The following is a 14,348-nucleotide window of genomic DNA, read 5'->3' on the forward strand; positions in this document are numbered from 1 at the left end:
TAAACTTATCATCTATATAGTGCATTGTATGATCTTCAAAAGGGTACTTAAAAGTTTCCAGAGTGAAATTACAGATATTATTTAGGAGAAATTCTATGATTCATAACTGATTCACTTTCCTGTATATTCTCTAAACTGTAATTACCACACTGGACTAATAGAACTAAAAGAGGGAATTCAAACCTTACTTCTAACTTTACTGTAAGATATAAATGATAGATACTCTGTCTGCTCTTGAAGCTCAATAAACTAACATAACTATATTGTCTTATAGCTCTTTATTCCCAACTTAATCAGCCAAGAAAGAATTTGTATCAAATAATGATTTTATTATATGTCTATATGAATTCCTAGTAAAGTAGGATAACCTGTGAGTATGTGGGGACAAAAATATTTGGATCTCTAAGTTAGAGATGAATACTGTAACAATTTTCATTGCCTATGTTTTGCAATTTAAGTAAATGACTGAGAAACCAATTTCAAAGGCTAATAGTTTTGTTTCTGATGACTCTTAACAGTATCAGTCTACAAATGTAACACAATCATTACAAAATTCCAGTGACATTATTTATTTGATTATTATTTATTTATTTTCTTTTTTTCCTTATGCTCCAGATTTTATTCCCCTCCCGGTCCACCTTCTGACTGTTTCACATCCCATACATCCTCCTTGCTCACCTGTCTCTACAAAGATGTCCTCTGTCCCTCAACCAACCAGACCTCCCTGGGGCTTCCAGTCTCTTGAGGGTTAGGTGCATCTTCTCTGACTGAACCCAGATCCAGCAGTCCTCTGCTTTATATGTGTTGGGGGCCTCATATGAGCTGAAGAATGCTGCCTGGTTGGTGTTCCAGTATCTGAGAGATCCCAGGGGTCCAGGTTAGTTGAGACTGCTGGTCCTCCTACAGGGTCACCCTCCTCCTCATCTTCTTACAGCTTTTCCCTAATTCAACCATAGGGGTCAGCAGCTTCTGTCCATTGGTTGGGTAAATATCCGCATCTGACTCTTTCAGCTGCTTGTTGGGTCTTCCAGAGGACAGTCATGCTAGCTCCCTTTTTGTGAACACAGCATAGCATCAGTGATAGTGTCAGGACTTGGGGCCTCCCCCTGAGCTGGATCCCACTTTGGGCCTGTCACTGGACCTCCTTTTCCTCAGGCTCCTCTCCATTTCCATCCCTGTAATTCTTTCAGAGAGGCACAATTATGGGTCAGAGCTGTGACCTGGAAGCCCTAGGACAAATAAAAGGAATCATACCCATAAGGAGTACATGATATCTATCTATAAAATCATTGTCTTAGTTGAGTTTTACTGCTGTGAACAGACACCATGACCAAGGCAACTCTTATAACATTTAATTGGGGCTGGCTTACAGGTTCAGAGGGTCAGGCCTTTATTGTCAAAGCAGGAGCATGGCAGCATCCAGGCAGGCATGGTGCAGGAGGAGCTGAGAGTTCTACATCTTCATCAGAAGGCTGCTAGTGGAAGACTGACTTCTAGGTAGCTAGGATGAGGATCTTAAGCCCACACCCACTATGGACCATGAAAAGCAGCCTGGTTTCTGGTTGAGCTAAGGTTGGAAACCCTGGTGACCCTGAGGAGTGGTAGGCATTTTGCCTGGTTCCCAGACACTAGGATCCTGACATGAGACCATAGGCTTCCATAAATTTGTGGCCATCAGTCATGTAAGGGCAATGCCCCAAGCCCCTCCATAGATAGAGGACTTGAACTGTGTTCATGTAGGCTCAAGACAGATCTCCATTTTAATGAGGTACCTAAAGGCCTGGTGGCTTAGCCAATAAACTCCCATTCCAAGACACTCCTCCCTGCGAAAGGTATTTAACCTCAGGCCTGCTGGGAGAACTGGGGTATGGTTTTACTCATCTACTTTCCCCCATGACAATAAATGTCTTAAAACCATGGACTGCCGCTTTTCATTGGGATCTGCCATGTGGAGCAATGGAGCAGCCCTTCACCTAAAGAGGTGGTCTTCTAATCTCCCGCAGAAGGCCTCTCAGCTCTCAGCCATGGCCTCCACCAAGCCCAGCCACCTGCCCAAGGACTATCTCCATGGGATCCAGCCGGAGCACACCCCTTTCCCCTTTGGCCCTGGGCTGGACCCCAATCCATTCTCAGCTCTTCCACAGCATCCAGCGGTGTGTGAGTGCCCAAGAGCCGGAGAACCAGACTGTCCAGCATCCTTGCTGGCCCCCGGGACCCCTGAGCCAGCTCCTGCTGTCCCTGGAACCTCAGACTGCACTCCTCCACCCCTAGAGCAGTGTCCCGAGGCTTCCCATAGCCCAACACCCATGCTGGTGTGGGGTTAGCACAGTCAAACTCCCTTGTCCCAACTCCCTGAGCATCCCAAACCCTGAGGCAGAGCAGACACAAGACACCACTAACCCTACAACCCACAGTGACACACCTACGCCAACAAGGCCACACCTCCTAATAGTGCCACTCCATTGGGCAATCAAATACAAACCATCACATTCAACTCCCTGGTCCCCATAAGCTTATTCAAACACATGAATCTATGGGGGCCATACCTTCAAGTATCAAGGTGATGGGGAAAACTTCCAGACCTGGATTTGCCAAAATGGCAGCGTTAAACAAATTACCGAACTCTGCCATATTTTGGTTCCCTCCCTTCAATAGTCTGGTGGTCTATGAAAGGTGCTGGCCCAGATTAAAGGTGTGTATCACCACTCCTGGATCTGGGACTTGCTTTGTCCCAGATGGCCTTGAACTCAGAGATCTCCTTGCCTTAGTCTCCTGGGATTCATAGACACTATGGTTCAAGATTTCCATGCCAAGATCCAAATCAGAAACTTGTATCTCCCAGCCTCAAGATCTGAATCACAGGTGAGCCTTCCAATTCTGGATTATAGTTCATTCCAGATATAGTCAAGGTGACAACCAGGAATAGCCACTACAATTATCCATTTAATCTAGATTTTCCAGTTTGGCTGAGTAGTAGGATCTAATGATATTTTGAATTTCCTCAGTATCTGTTGTTATGTCTCCCTTTTCATTTTTGCTTTTGTTAGTTTGGATACTGTCTCTGTGCTCCTTAGTTTGACTAAGGGTTTATCTGTCTTGTTGATTTTCTCACAGGACCAGCTCTGAGTTTGGTTTCTTTGTATTTTATTTGTATCTAACTGGTTGATTTTAGCCCTGAGTTTGATTATTTCATGCCATCTACTCCACTTTGGTGTGTTTGTTTCTTTTTGTTATGTTTTCGGTGGCTGCAGACCCAACCCTAGCAATATTTGCAGTAGAATCCTGAACTTTTTCCATTTATGTATAGTTTTACTTAACTTTTTATACCCACAATACATCCAAGGATGACAAGAACCCATGCTCTGGCTATCAACATAGAAGAAACTTAATTGGTGCCTGGACTTCCTCCTCCAATGAACTCATCTGGATCGCAACCATCTACAGTGTACTCACATACATAAAATATATAAAACTTTTTTTTAAAAGGCTAAAAATAAATCTACCAAATAATCCAAATAACACAGTACACACACACACACACACACACACACTATTATTTGCCCCACATTCCTTCTCTGTCTGTATTGACCTCCCTCTTTCCTCCCAAGTTGGACCCCTTCCCTATTTTTTGTTGTTTCTCACTCCATATTACCTGTGTACTGCTTGCTATTCCTGTCTCAAGCCCAACACCCACCAACTCACTCCACTTATGGTTTCTGTGGTAGCTATCCTTGACTGTCAATTTGACTACTTCTGAGATTAATTAAATTCAAGTGGCTATCCCTGTGAGGGAATTTGTTCTTAATTAAATAATTTGAAGTGAGAAAATTCACTTTTAATTCAGATCTTTGAGGCTGGAAAGATCCATCTTTAATCTGGGCCACACCTTCTGTTGGCAGCCTATATGAAGGACATAGAAGAAGGCAGCTTGCTCTCTCTTGGCCTGCTTGCTCTCACCTGGTTAGCAAGTCTATCCCTTCACTGGCATTAGAGCCTACTTCTTTGGGACTCTGGCATATACTGAAGACCAACTGAGCTATCCAGCCTCTGGCACTGAGCAACTACTGGATTCTTAGGCCTTCTGGAACCATATCTTCATTATTCATTTGCCAGTTGTCAGACATTTAATTTGATTCCATGTCCTAGCTGTAGAGCAATAGTGAACACAGACGAGCAAGTATCTATGGAGTAGGATGCCCCTTGGGTGTATGCCAAAGGGGCAGAGCTGGGTTATGTGGTAGATTTACTATTAGCTTTTTGAGAATTCTCCATACTGACGTCCAGAGTGGCTGCTCCAGTTTGCATTCCCACTGACATATCTGCAGCAGCAATTGTTGTCCGTGGTCTCGTTAAGAATTGTCAGCATTGGTTTAGTTTACATTACCCTAATTGCTAAGGAAGTTACATGTTTTTTCTGAGGTATTTCTTAGCCCTTTCTATTTTCTGTTGAAACTATCTACATCCACAGACCACTTTTTAATTGGGTTGTTTGTTTCCTTGACTATGTATTCTTTGAGTTCCTCATATATTTTAGACATTAGCCTTCTGACAGATGTGTAGCTGGCCAAGATGCTCTCCCATTCTGTGGGCTTCCTCTTCACTTGATTATTTCCTTAGCTGCACAGAAGCTTTTCAGTTTTATGAGGCCCCTGTTGTCAATTGGTGACCTTAATTCCTGAACAAATGTGATCCTACTGAGAAAGTCCTTTCCTTCATCTCTCTCTTGTGGGGAATGGCATATGTTTGCTTGTAGCAGCTTTGATGGTACAGGTTTCAAATTGAAGCCATTGGTACATTTGGATCCAATTTTTGTGCAGATTAACAGGTATGAATCTAATCCGTTCATCCACACATGGCCATATAGTTTTCACCTTTAACCACCATTTGTTGAAGATGCTCTGTCTTTTTTCCAGGGTGTGTTTTTGCCTCTTTATCAAATAGCAGATGGCTGCAGTTACAAGTACTCATGTTTGGGTCTTCTGTTTTGTACCACAGGCATACATGTCTGTTTGGTGGCAGTGACATAGTTTCACTACTATAGTTCTATACTATATCACAGATTCTGAGATAGCAATCCCACCGACATTGTTCTATTTGTTCAGGGCTGCTTGAGTTGTAGATTTGCAGCTTATCTGGTGGCTGCACTTCCTCCTCCAACGAACTCATCTGGATCAGAACCATCTCATGATTCTTCCAGTAGGGATGATGGATGGGACAGAGAGCAAGGAGTCAGGGATGCAGTCCCTAGAAGAATATTGAGCCCTTGGTCATGCCCTTGTTGCTTGAGAAGAAGTTCTAGAGGAACTCCTCTGACACCGAGGAAGGGATGTTGGCAAGGTACAGGATAGCTGAGAGCAGGAAGAATTCCTTAAAGAACTTGGGCCCAGCTTTGTGAAGCAGTGCAGTGTTGAGCTGTCAGAGTGTTTGGTGAAGCCCTGGTCTTCCTGGCCCTCACAAGGCAGAAGCATACTTTGTTGCTTTGACATTGTAATGTACGTTGCCTTCCCATGCAGATTGTTTGGGTGCCTTGTGGCCAGCTGGGCCTGCTACGTTCTCCTGAAAAGATCTTCCACCTGCTCCATATAACCATAGATACTGAAGGGAATAAAGGCATTGGCTGTGTGACTTCCACTGTTCAGGTTGCCGACCAGCAAGATGGAATCCCTGACACTGTCAGACTTGAAATGGCGAAGCCGCCTGCTGTAGTTGTAACTGCTGCCGATGGTATGCCTGGTGGAGGAGGTTGGAGGGGAAGCAGAGAGTAGACGTTAGGGTCAAAAGGGACGATGCTGTCACCATGGCCTGCTCCAAGAAGCTGTCTGTTCCCCAAAGGCAGGCCTCAGAGAGTAGTCATGACTCTTGTACTTGCTGTTGCAGACAGTGACGTGACTGCAAGATTCCAATGCTGTGATAAAGCATGACCAAGAGCAATGTGGAGAGGAAAGGTTACTTCAGCTTACACCTCCTGGGTCGCCCTCTGTCACTAAGGGAAGCCAGGGAAGGAGCTCAAGGCAGGAACCTGGAAGCAGGAACTAAAGCAGAGGTCATGGAGAAATGCTGCATGCTGGCTTGCTTGTATGGCTTTTTCAGCCTGCTTTCTTATATACCCAGGACCACCTGCCTATGAATGGTACCATCCATCTTATATACCCAGGACCACCTGCCTATGAATGGTACCATCCATCTTATATACCCAGGACCACCTGCCTATGAATGGTACCATCCATCTTATATACCCAGGACCACCTGCCTATGAATGGTACCATCCATCGTATATACCCAGGACCACCTGCCTATGAATGGTACCATCCACAGTGGGCTGGGCCCTGACGCATGAACCATTAATCAAGACAATACCCCCATCCCACTTCCCAGATATAGGTCTAGGTTTACTGTCAAGTTGACAAAAAAACAAACTGATATTATGAACTTAAAAAGGTTGATGTGTGGTATGCAGCAAGAATTGGAGCTGTTCTAGCTGTCTAGAGATGTAGTTGGGCTGTCAGCATGGCACTGATACTGTTGACATGTGGTGTCAGCAACTTCCTGTATGAGCATCTCAGTGAAGGCTTGGCTCTTCCCCTTCAGTTTGAGAAGGCTGGTGACCTTCCCAAACAGTAGTGTCAGGTGTGGTGGTGCATAGCTACAATCCTAACACCTGGAAGATAAAGGCAGGAGGATTAAGATTTCAAAGCCATCCTTGACTACATCCTCTCTCAAAGCAAAGCAACAAACACAAGGAACAAGATTTAGACCAGAATAAGGATAGATTCTAATGTTATACCATATGTAGTTTTTAAATATTTGAGACAAGTGATACATTGGCTATTCCCTTGTTCAAATGTTAATATCTGAGCAAATTCCAGCTTAGGACACAAACCTGACCCCAAAACTTCCAATAACCAGGTGCGATGAGATAGATCCTCATGATCGTCTATAACTCAGCATTATCGGGACCATTTTCAGAAAACAGTTCTGAAAAGTAATTGTGTTTGAGCTTATTTCCCAATATTTTGTTAAAGGTGTCCATGGTTTGCTTTGGTTTTTTTAGCATACATACATAAAATTTGTTTTGACTTAAATCAAACTAAATCACCTTAACAGCTGCCCTCGTTATGTTTTATAGCTTGTTTCTCAAGGAAGTGGGAACAAAGGCTTACTCAAGCTTGTAATAAAGATGACCAGGAAGGCGAAGGCAACAACGTCAGGGGTTCCAGGCCAGCCAGAGCTGTGTAGGAAGTTGGAGGCCAAACTGGATTACATGAGACAGTGTCTGAGGCAAACAAACAATAAAGATGCCTAAATCTACAGGGCTTTCCTGTCATTGTTGGTAGTGGATTCTCAGGGTGGGGATGATCTTATCGCTTTGCTTATCCCAGGCCGTGTTACCTTTAGCTTCAGATGGGAAACAGTACGAAATAGCTACATGTGGTTTTGCCCTTTACACGTTAGACTAAAGATGGCTTGCCTTGTGATAATATTCTTGACATTAACAATAAAAGATCTTCTGGGGGAATCACCATCCCTGACCTCAAGATGTACTACAAAGCAATAGGGATAAAAACTGCATGGTATTGGTACAGAAACAGACAGGTAAATCAATGGAATAGAACTGAAGACCCAGAAATGAACCCACACACCTATGGCCACTTGATCTTTGACAAAGAAGCTAAAACCATCCAGTGGGGAAAAAAAAGACAGCATTTTCAACAAATGGTGCTAGTTCGACTGGCAGTCAGCATGCAGAAGAATGCAAATCAATCCTTTCTCATATTCCTGTACAAAGCTCAAGTCCAAGTGGATCAAGGACCTCCACATAAAACCATATACACTGAATCTAATAGAAGAGAAAGTGGAAAATAGCCTTGAATACATTGGCACATGGGAAATTTTCATGAACAGAGAGCACCAATGGCTCAGACTTTAAGATCAACCATTGAAAATGGGAGCTCATGAAACTAAAGCTTCTTCAAGGCAAAGGACACTATCAGTAGGACAAAATTACAACCTATAGATTGGGGAGATATCTTTCCTAACTGTACACCTGGTAGAGGGCTAATATCCAAAATATACATGAATTTAGACTCCCCAAAACCAAATAAACCAATTAAAAATTGGGACACGGAGCTTAACAGAGAATTCTCAACTGAGGAATCTCAAATGGCTGAGAAGCACCTAAAGAAATGGCCATTCTCTGAGAGGCTTTACCAGCACCTGACTGAGACAGATGCAGATACGTATAGCCCACCATTGGAGTGAGCTTTGGGACCCTCTACAGAAGAGTTAGGTGAGGGACTGAAGCAGCTGAAGGAGATTGCAACCACATAGAAAGAACAATAGTATCAACTAACCAGACCACTCAGAGCTCCCAGGGACTAAGCTACCAACCAAAGAATATACATTGGGCTGGTCTGGGGACCCCACTACATATATAGCAGAGGACTGTCTTGTCTGGCATCAGTGGGAGGGGAGGTGCTTGGTCCTATGGAGGCTTGATGCCCCAGAGAAGGAGGATGCTAGACTGATGAGGCAGATATGGATGGATGGGTGAGGGATCACCCTCTTAGGGGCAAAGGGGTGCAGGGATGGTATGGGGGCGTTCATGGAGGGGGACAATATGTGAAATGTAGATAAATAAAATAATTAGTAAAAAGTTCAGTACTTAGTATATTTATGAGTAAGCTTGAATCATTACCTAATCCATCCAAAATACACCCAAATACCTACTCAATACACGTAGGCCAAAAATATGCTAAGAAGTTGTTATGCAAATGGGGTAAAAGAGCACACATTAAACAATTAATAATATAACAGGAATAATATGACACACTTTTCTATAACAAATCTGACTATCAGTCTCAATTACCCAATGAAAACACAGAGACTGGCTTATCAGATCAGAAAACAACCCATTTTTTCACTGTCTGCAAGAAATGAACTTCAGTGCCAAGTTCACAATACCTGCTTAAGAGTTCTAAGTCAGGGACCCCAGTGACTCCCTAAGCAATACAGGCTATATAATCTGCTAGGGGAGAAAATCTACCAATGGTCATATACAGATGAGAATCCTGTGGACTAAGATACGAACCTGCCAGGCAAGGTGTCTCCACTGGTTCCATAAGAGCATGACTGTTAAGGGAAGAATCAAGCACTCTCTGATTGGTATTGAGGTTTAATTCACAAGAGGAAATCCATGCATGGTATGGTAAACCTGGATACAATTTCATGACTGAGGAGGCCTTAGGTCCTAGAGGGTACTTAGTACTTACAGTTGTTTAGCTAAATTGACATAGTGCTATAAATACTTGAATTTATGCCTTGTGGATGAATTATGCTTTTTTCTTCAGAAAAGAAACTTCCCTTTTCAAGAAAGGCTGTGAATGCAGAGCACATGGATGTTCAAGATACTGAGTATAACCTTGAGGCAAGCTTGCCCCCACCATCCCCACATTTTTAAGTTCAGCTCTGATCACACAACTCCTATGAAGTCCCAACCTGAGGCAGGCTAGACAGCTACAAAGTACACACAAAAGGATGGAAGTTCACATGCACAGGTCACATCACAAAAGCACAAACAGCATGAAAAAAACTCTTGCCTATCCTATAGAAATACTATTCCTATAGAAATATTCTCCAGTGAGAATTCCTAAGATGAATTCCAGGACACAAACTTTAAACAATTATCAACTTGATTAAAGAATGCAAGGAATTTAAAGAAGATGTGAATGAACAGCTCACTGAGTGTAAGGAGGATGAAAATAAATATAAATATACTATGAAAATATATAAAATGCAAATATATAATATGTGAGTATATGGTTGATGGAAATAACAAAGAAAATTTAGGATTTGAAAACTAAATTCAGCCAGGCGGTGGTGGTGCACGCCTGTAATCCCAGAACTTGGGAGGCAGAGGCAGGCTCATTTCTGAGTTCGAGGCCAGCCTGGTCTACAGAGTGAGTTCCAGGACAGCCAGGGCTACCCAGAGAAACCCTGTCTCGGAAAAAAAAAAAAAGAAAGAAAGAAAGAAAGAAAAAAAAAGAAAACTAAATTCGATAGAGTTAAAAAATATTGAAGAGAATTTAAGCTGAAATGAAAGTGGAACAAAAAATAGTAATCAAATTAGAAAACTACAGAAAAGGACATACCAGTAAAATTAGTTAAGTAGAAGATAGAATATCAAGACTTGAAAATATAGTAGAGAAATTGGACCACTCGAGGAAAGAATATGAAAAAAATAAACACACAAAAACATACAGTAACTATGGGATACCTTTAAAAGACCAAATCTTCAAGTTGTAGAAGAAAGAGAAGAATCCCAGGGTAAGGGCATAGGCCAGATCTTCAACTGGATCGTAGATTAAAATGTCTCCAAATTAAGGAAAGACACATCCATACAGATACAAGAAGCACAAAGAACACTTAAACAAATAGGAAGAGAAAAATAAACTTCCTATATTATAGTTTGTGGCAATGCATTATTATAAAAAAATTCTCTTATTTTCCAGGATACTGGAACTTTTGCTGGTCCTCACAGCCAAAGTTAATGATACACCTTGAGGTCACTTAAGAGTTGAGACTGATATCCCACTGTGAACTTAAACTGTTTGTTTAACCTGCCTTTAAGAGAGCAAGGTAACAGACAACTTTGTTTGCCTTAGATTTCCTGAATAATCAACTTTTACAACCTAAGATAGTGCATAGATGCAGTCTCAAGTTATGTACTTACTCTCCCATGTACCCCTGACCCAGAGTAATGCAAGTGCATCATTTTCTGAAAACGACTAATACAGAGTTTGAAAGCAACTTCCTGGGAATCTCAAATGGCTGAGAGGCACATAAAGAAATGTTCAAAGTCCTTAGTGATCAGGAAAATACAAATCAAAACGACCTGAGATTACACCTTACACCAATCAGAATGGCTAAGATAAAACCTCAGGTGACAACACATGTTGGTGAAGATGTGGAGAAAGAGGAACACTCCTCCATTGCTGGTAGGATTACAAATTGGTACAACCACTCTGGGAATCAATCTGGAGGTTCCTCAGAAAATTGGAAATAGATCTACCTGAAACCACAGCAATACCACTCCTGGGCATATACCCAAAAGATGCCCCACAGGGGCAGGCACATGTTCCACTATGTTCATAGTGGCCCTATTCATGATAGCCAGAAGCTGGAAACAACCCAGAACAGAAGAATGAATACAGAAAATATGGTTCATTTACACACTGAATACTACTCAGCTATTAAGAATGAGACATCCTGAATTTTGCAGGCAAATGGATGAAACTAGAAAATATGATCCTGAGTGAGGTAACTCAGACCCAAAAAAGGACATGCATAGTATGTACTTATTAATAAGTGGATATTAGCCAAGAAAAGTACAGAATACCCAGGATACAATGCACAGATATCAGAAAGGTCAACAAGCTGAAGTGCCCAAGTGAGGATTCCTCAGTCCCACTTGGGAGGGAGAAGAAAACAACCACAAGGTGGGAGGGAAGGACGGATCTGGGGGGGAGGGAACAGGGGTGTGTGTGGAGAGGGGAACATGACCTGGTATTGGGAACAGGACTGAAGTACTGAGGACCAGCAGAAAGAATGAAAACAGGCAAACTCGGGAGGTAGGAGGTGGAGGGACCCTGTAGAGTGTACCAGAGACTTGGGAGGTGAGAGACTGTCAGGACTCAAAGGGAGGAACCTTAAATGAAATGCCCAACAGTGGGAAGGGGGAACTTGTAGAGTCCACCTCCAGTAGAAAGACAGGGCATCAAGTGAGGAATGAATGGGGTTGCCATCCCACAGTCACAACTTTGACCCATAATTGTTCCTGTCTGAAACAACTGTAGGGACAAAGATGGAGAAGAGCCTGAGGGAAAGAAGGTCCAGCAACAGGCCCCAAGTATGATCCAGCTCAAGGGGAGGCCCCAAGGCCTGACACTATTACTAAGGCTATGGTGTGCTTACAAAAGGGGGCCTATCATGACTGCCCTCTGACAGACCCAACAAGCAGCTGAAAGAGTCAGATGCAGATATTTATACCCAACCAATGAACAGAAGCTGGGGACCCCTGTGGTTGAATTAGGGAAAGACTGGAAGAAGCTGAGGGGAAGGGGGGGGTGACCCTGTAGGAGGACCAGCAGTCTCAACTAAGCTGGACTCCCCTCCCCCGGAGATCTCTCAGACACTGGACCACCAAGCAGGCAATGTATGCCAGCTGATATGAGGCCCCCAACACATATACAGCAGAGGACTGTCAGGTCTGGACTCAGTCAGAGAAGATTTACCTAACTGTCAAGAGATTGGGGGCCCCAGGGAGTCAGGATGTCTAGTAGGGTGGGGGTTGGAGGGTAGGGGTGGGGATATCTTCGTGGAGATGGGGGGAGGAGGTATAGGATGTGGAACAGTCAGAGGGTGGACTTGGAGGGGGATAAAATCTGGACTGTAAAAATGCTTAAATTCAAAAGAAAGAAAGAAAGAAAGAAAGAAAGAAAGAAAGAAAGAAAGAAAGAAAGAAAGAAAGAAAGAAAGAAAGAAAGAAAGAAAGAAAGAAAGTTCCTAAGATCTACCTAAAAGTTTTAAAGCAACCATTTTTGGATATTGGTTGATAAACAATGATGTTTGATGTCTAGATCAGTTGGGATCATTTGCAGCCAGTGACTTAAACTCTCATAAAACCGTTAAAGGTCTCTGTCAAGTATCCTGTTTCTTCCCCCGTGTGATTCTTTGGGTGCTGTTCAATAAATACAAAGTGAAACCTCCTTTTTTAGGGATAGACACACACAAACAGAAGACACAGGGAGAGTACACGCAAACAGAAGACTCACAGGGACAGACAGATTTGCAAGAAAGTCTTCTTCAGGCAGGCACAGATTCAAACTCCTATACAGAGAGAAGACGGAAGATGCAGAAAGTGTGGAGTACAGAATTCAAATCTAGTCTCACTCTTGGTTAAAAAGATTCCAAGGGGAAGCGCTTCATCTCTTCCCTTAACCTAACTCGGAGTTAATCACTAATGTGTATAATCCACACAATAGCTAACACTAAATATACAGAACAAGGAAAGAATATTGAAAGCTGTGAGAGAAAATCCACAACTTACATAGAAAAATAGGTGAGAATAATACTAATTTTTCAATGGGAAATTTAAAAGTCTGAAGAACCTGGAGTAACATATGTCAAGTTCTAAAAGACCACAGATGTCAATTTATATTCCTGTGCCCGGCACATCATCTGGCATAGTTGAAAATAAAACAAAAGGCTTTCCATGTTATAAAGAGGCTATAAAAGAGTCCGTCAGGCCAGGCAGTGGTGGCACATGCCTTAAATCCCAACATTTGGGAGGCAGAAGCAGGCAGATTTCTGAGTTCAAGGCCAGCCTGGTCTCCAGGACTGCCAGGGAATAACAGAGAAACCCTGTCTCGAAAAAACAAAAACAAAAACAAGCAAGCAAACAAACAAACAAACAAAAAAGAATCCATCTACAGAGAACACTGGAATCAATACTTTGGACCAAAAGAGGAATAAGGAGAGCTAAGACATATCGAAGCAAATGAAGCTATAGTTACTGAAGCACAAAAAAGGGCTAAGAACACAAATAGAAAACAACAATAAATGATTGTGATCACTACATCTTTTAATAATTTTAAATATTAATGGCCTCAATTTCCCAACTGAAAAACACAGGTGAGCTGAGTGTATTAAGAATAAAATCCATATTTCTGTGTCTACAAGAAGCTCATCTTACCTTCAAAATAGGCACAACCTTCAGTAGAAAGGATGGTTAAATCAACAACGAACTATCCCAAGCAAGTGGGAACAGGAAGCAAACAAAGATGTCACTCTCCTGATATCAGACAAAATAGACTTCAAAATAAAACTAATCAGAAGAGCGTTTTAAAGATACCTCATGTTAATTAAAAAGATAATACTTAGAAAGCATTGCAATCCTAAATATACATGCACCAAACTCTGATGCAACCAACTTAATTAAAAAAAAATCTCTACTGAGCTCAAGGACACAGATTAATTTCAACTAAATAAGAATGAGTGGTTTCAATACTCCTCCTTCTGTAATAGGAGGATTATCTGGATAGATAGTAAACAGAATTAAATAGCATCAAGTGGAACTAACAGTTATCTACAGATTATTCCACACAAACACTGAATAAGCCTTTCTAAAATACACCACATACCGAGACACAAAGCAAATCATTACAAGCCCAGACAATGAAATAACTCCATGTATCCTGTTTGACCACAGTGAAATAAGGTTTAAAGTCAACAGAAAATTAATCTCTAATAATTACGCTTGTGAAGATTAAACAACACATTATTGAATGATA

The sequence above is a fragment of the Apodemus sylvaticus genome, chromosome X, assembly GCF_947179515.1.
Source record: "Apodemus sylvaticus chromosome X, mApoSyl1.1, whole genome shotgun sequence".
Taxonomy (NCBI): domain Eukaryota; kingdom Metazoa; phylum Chordata; class Mammalia; order Rodentia; family Muridae; genus Apodemus; species Apodemus sylvaticus.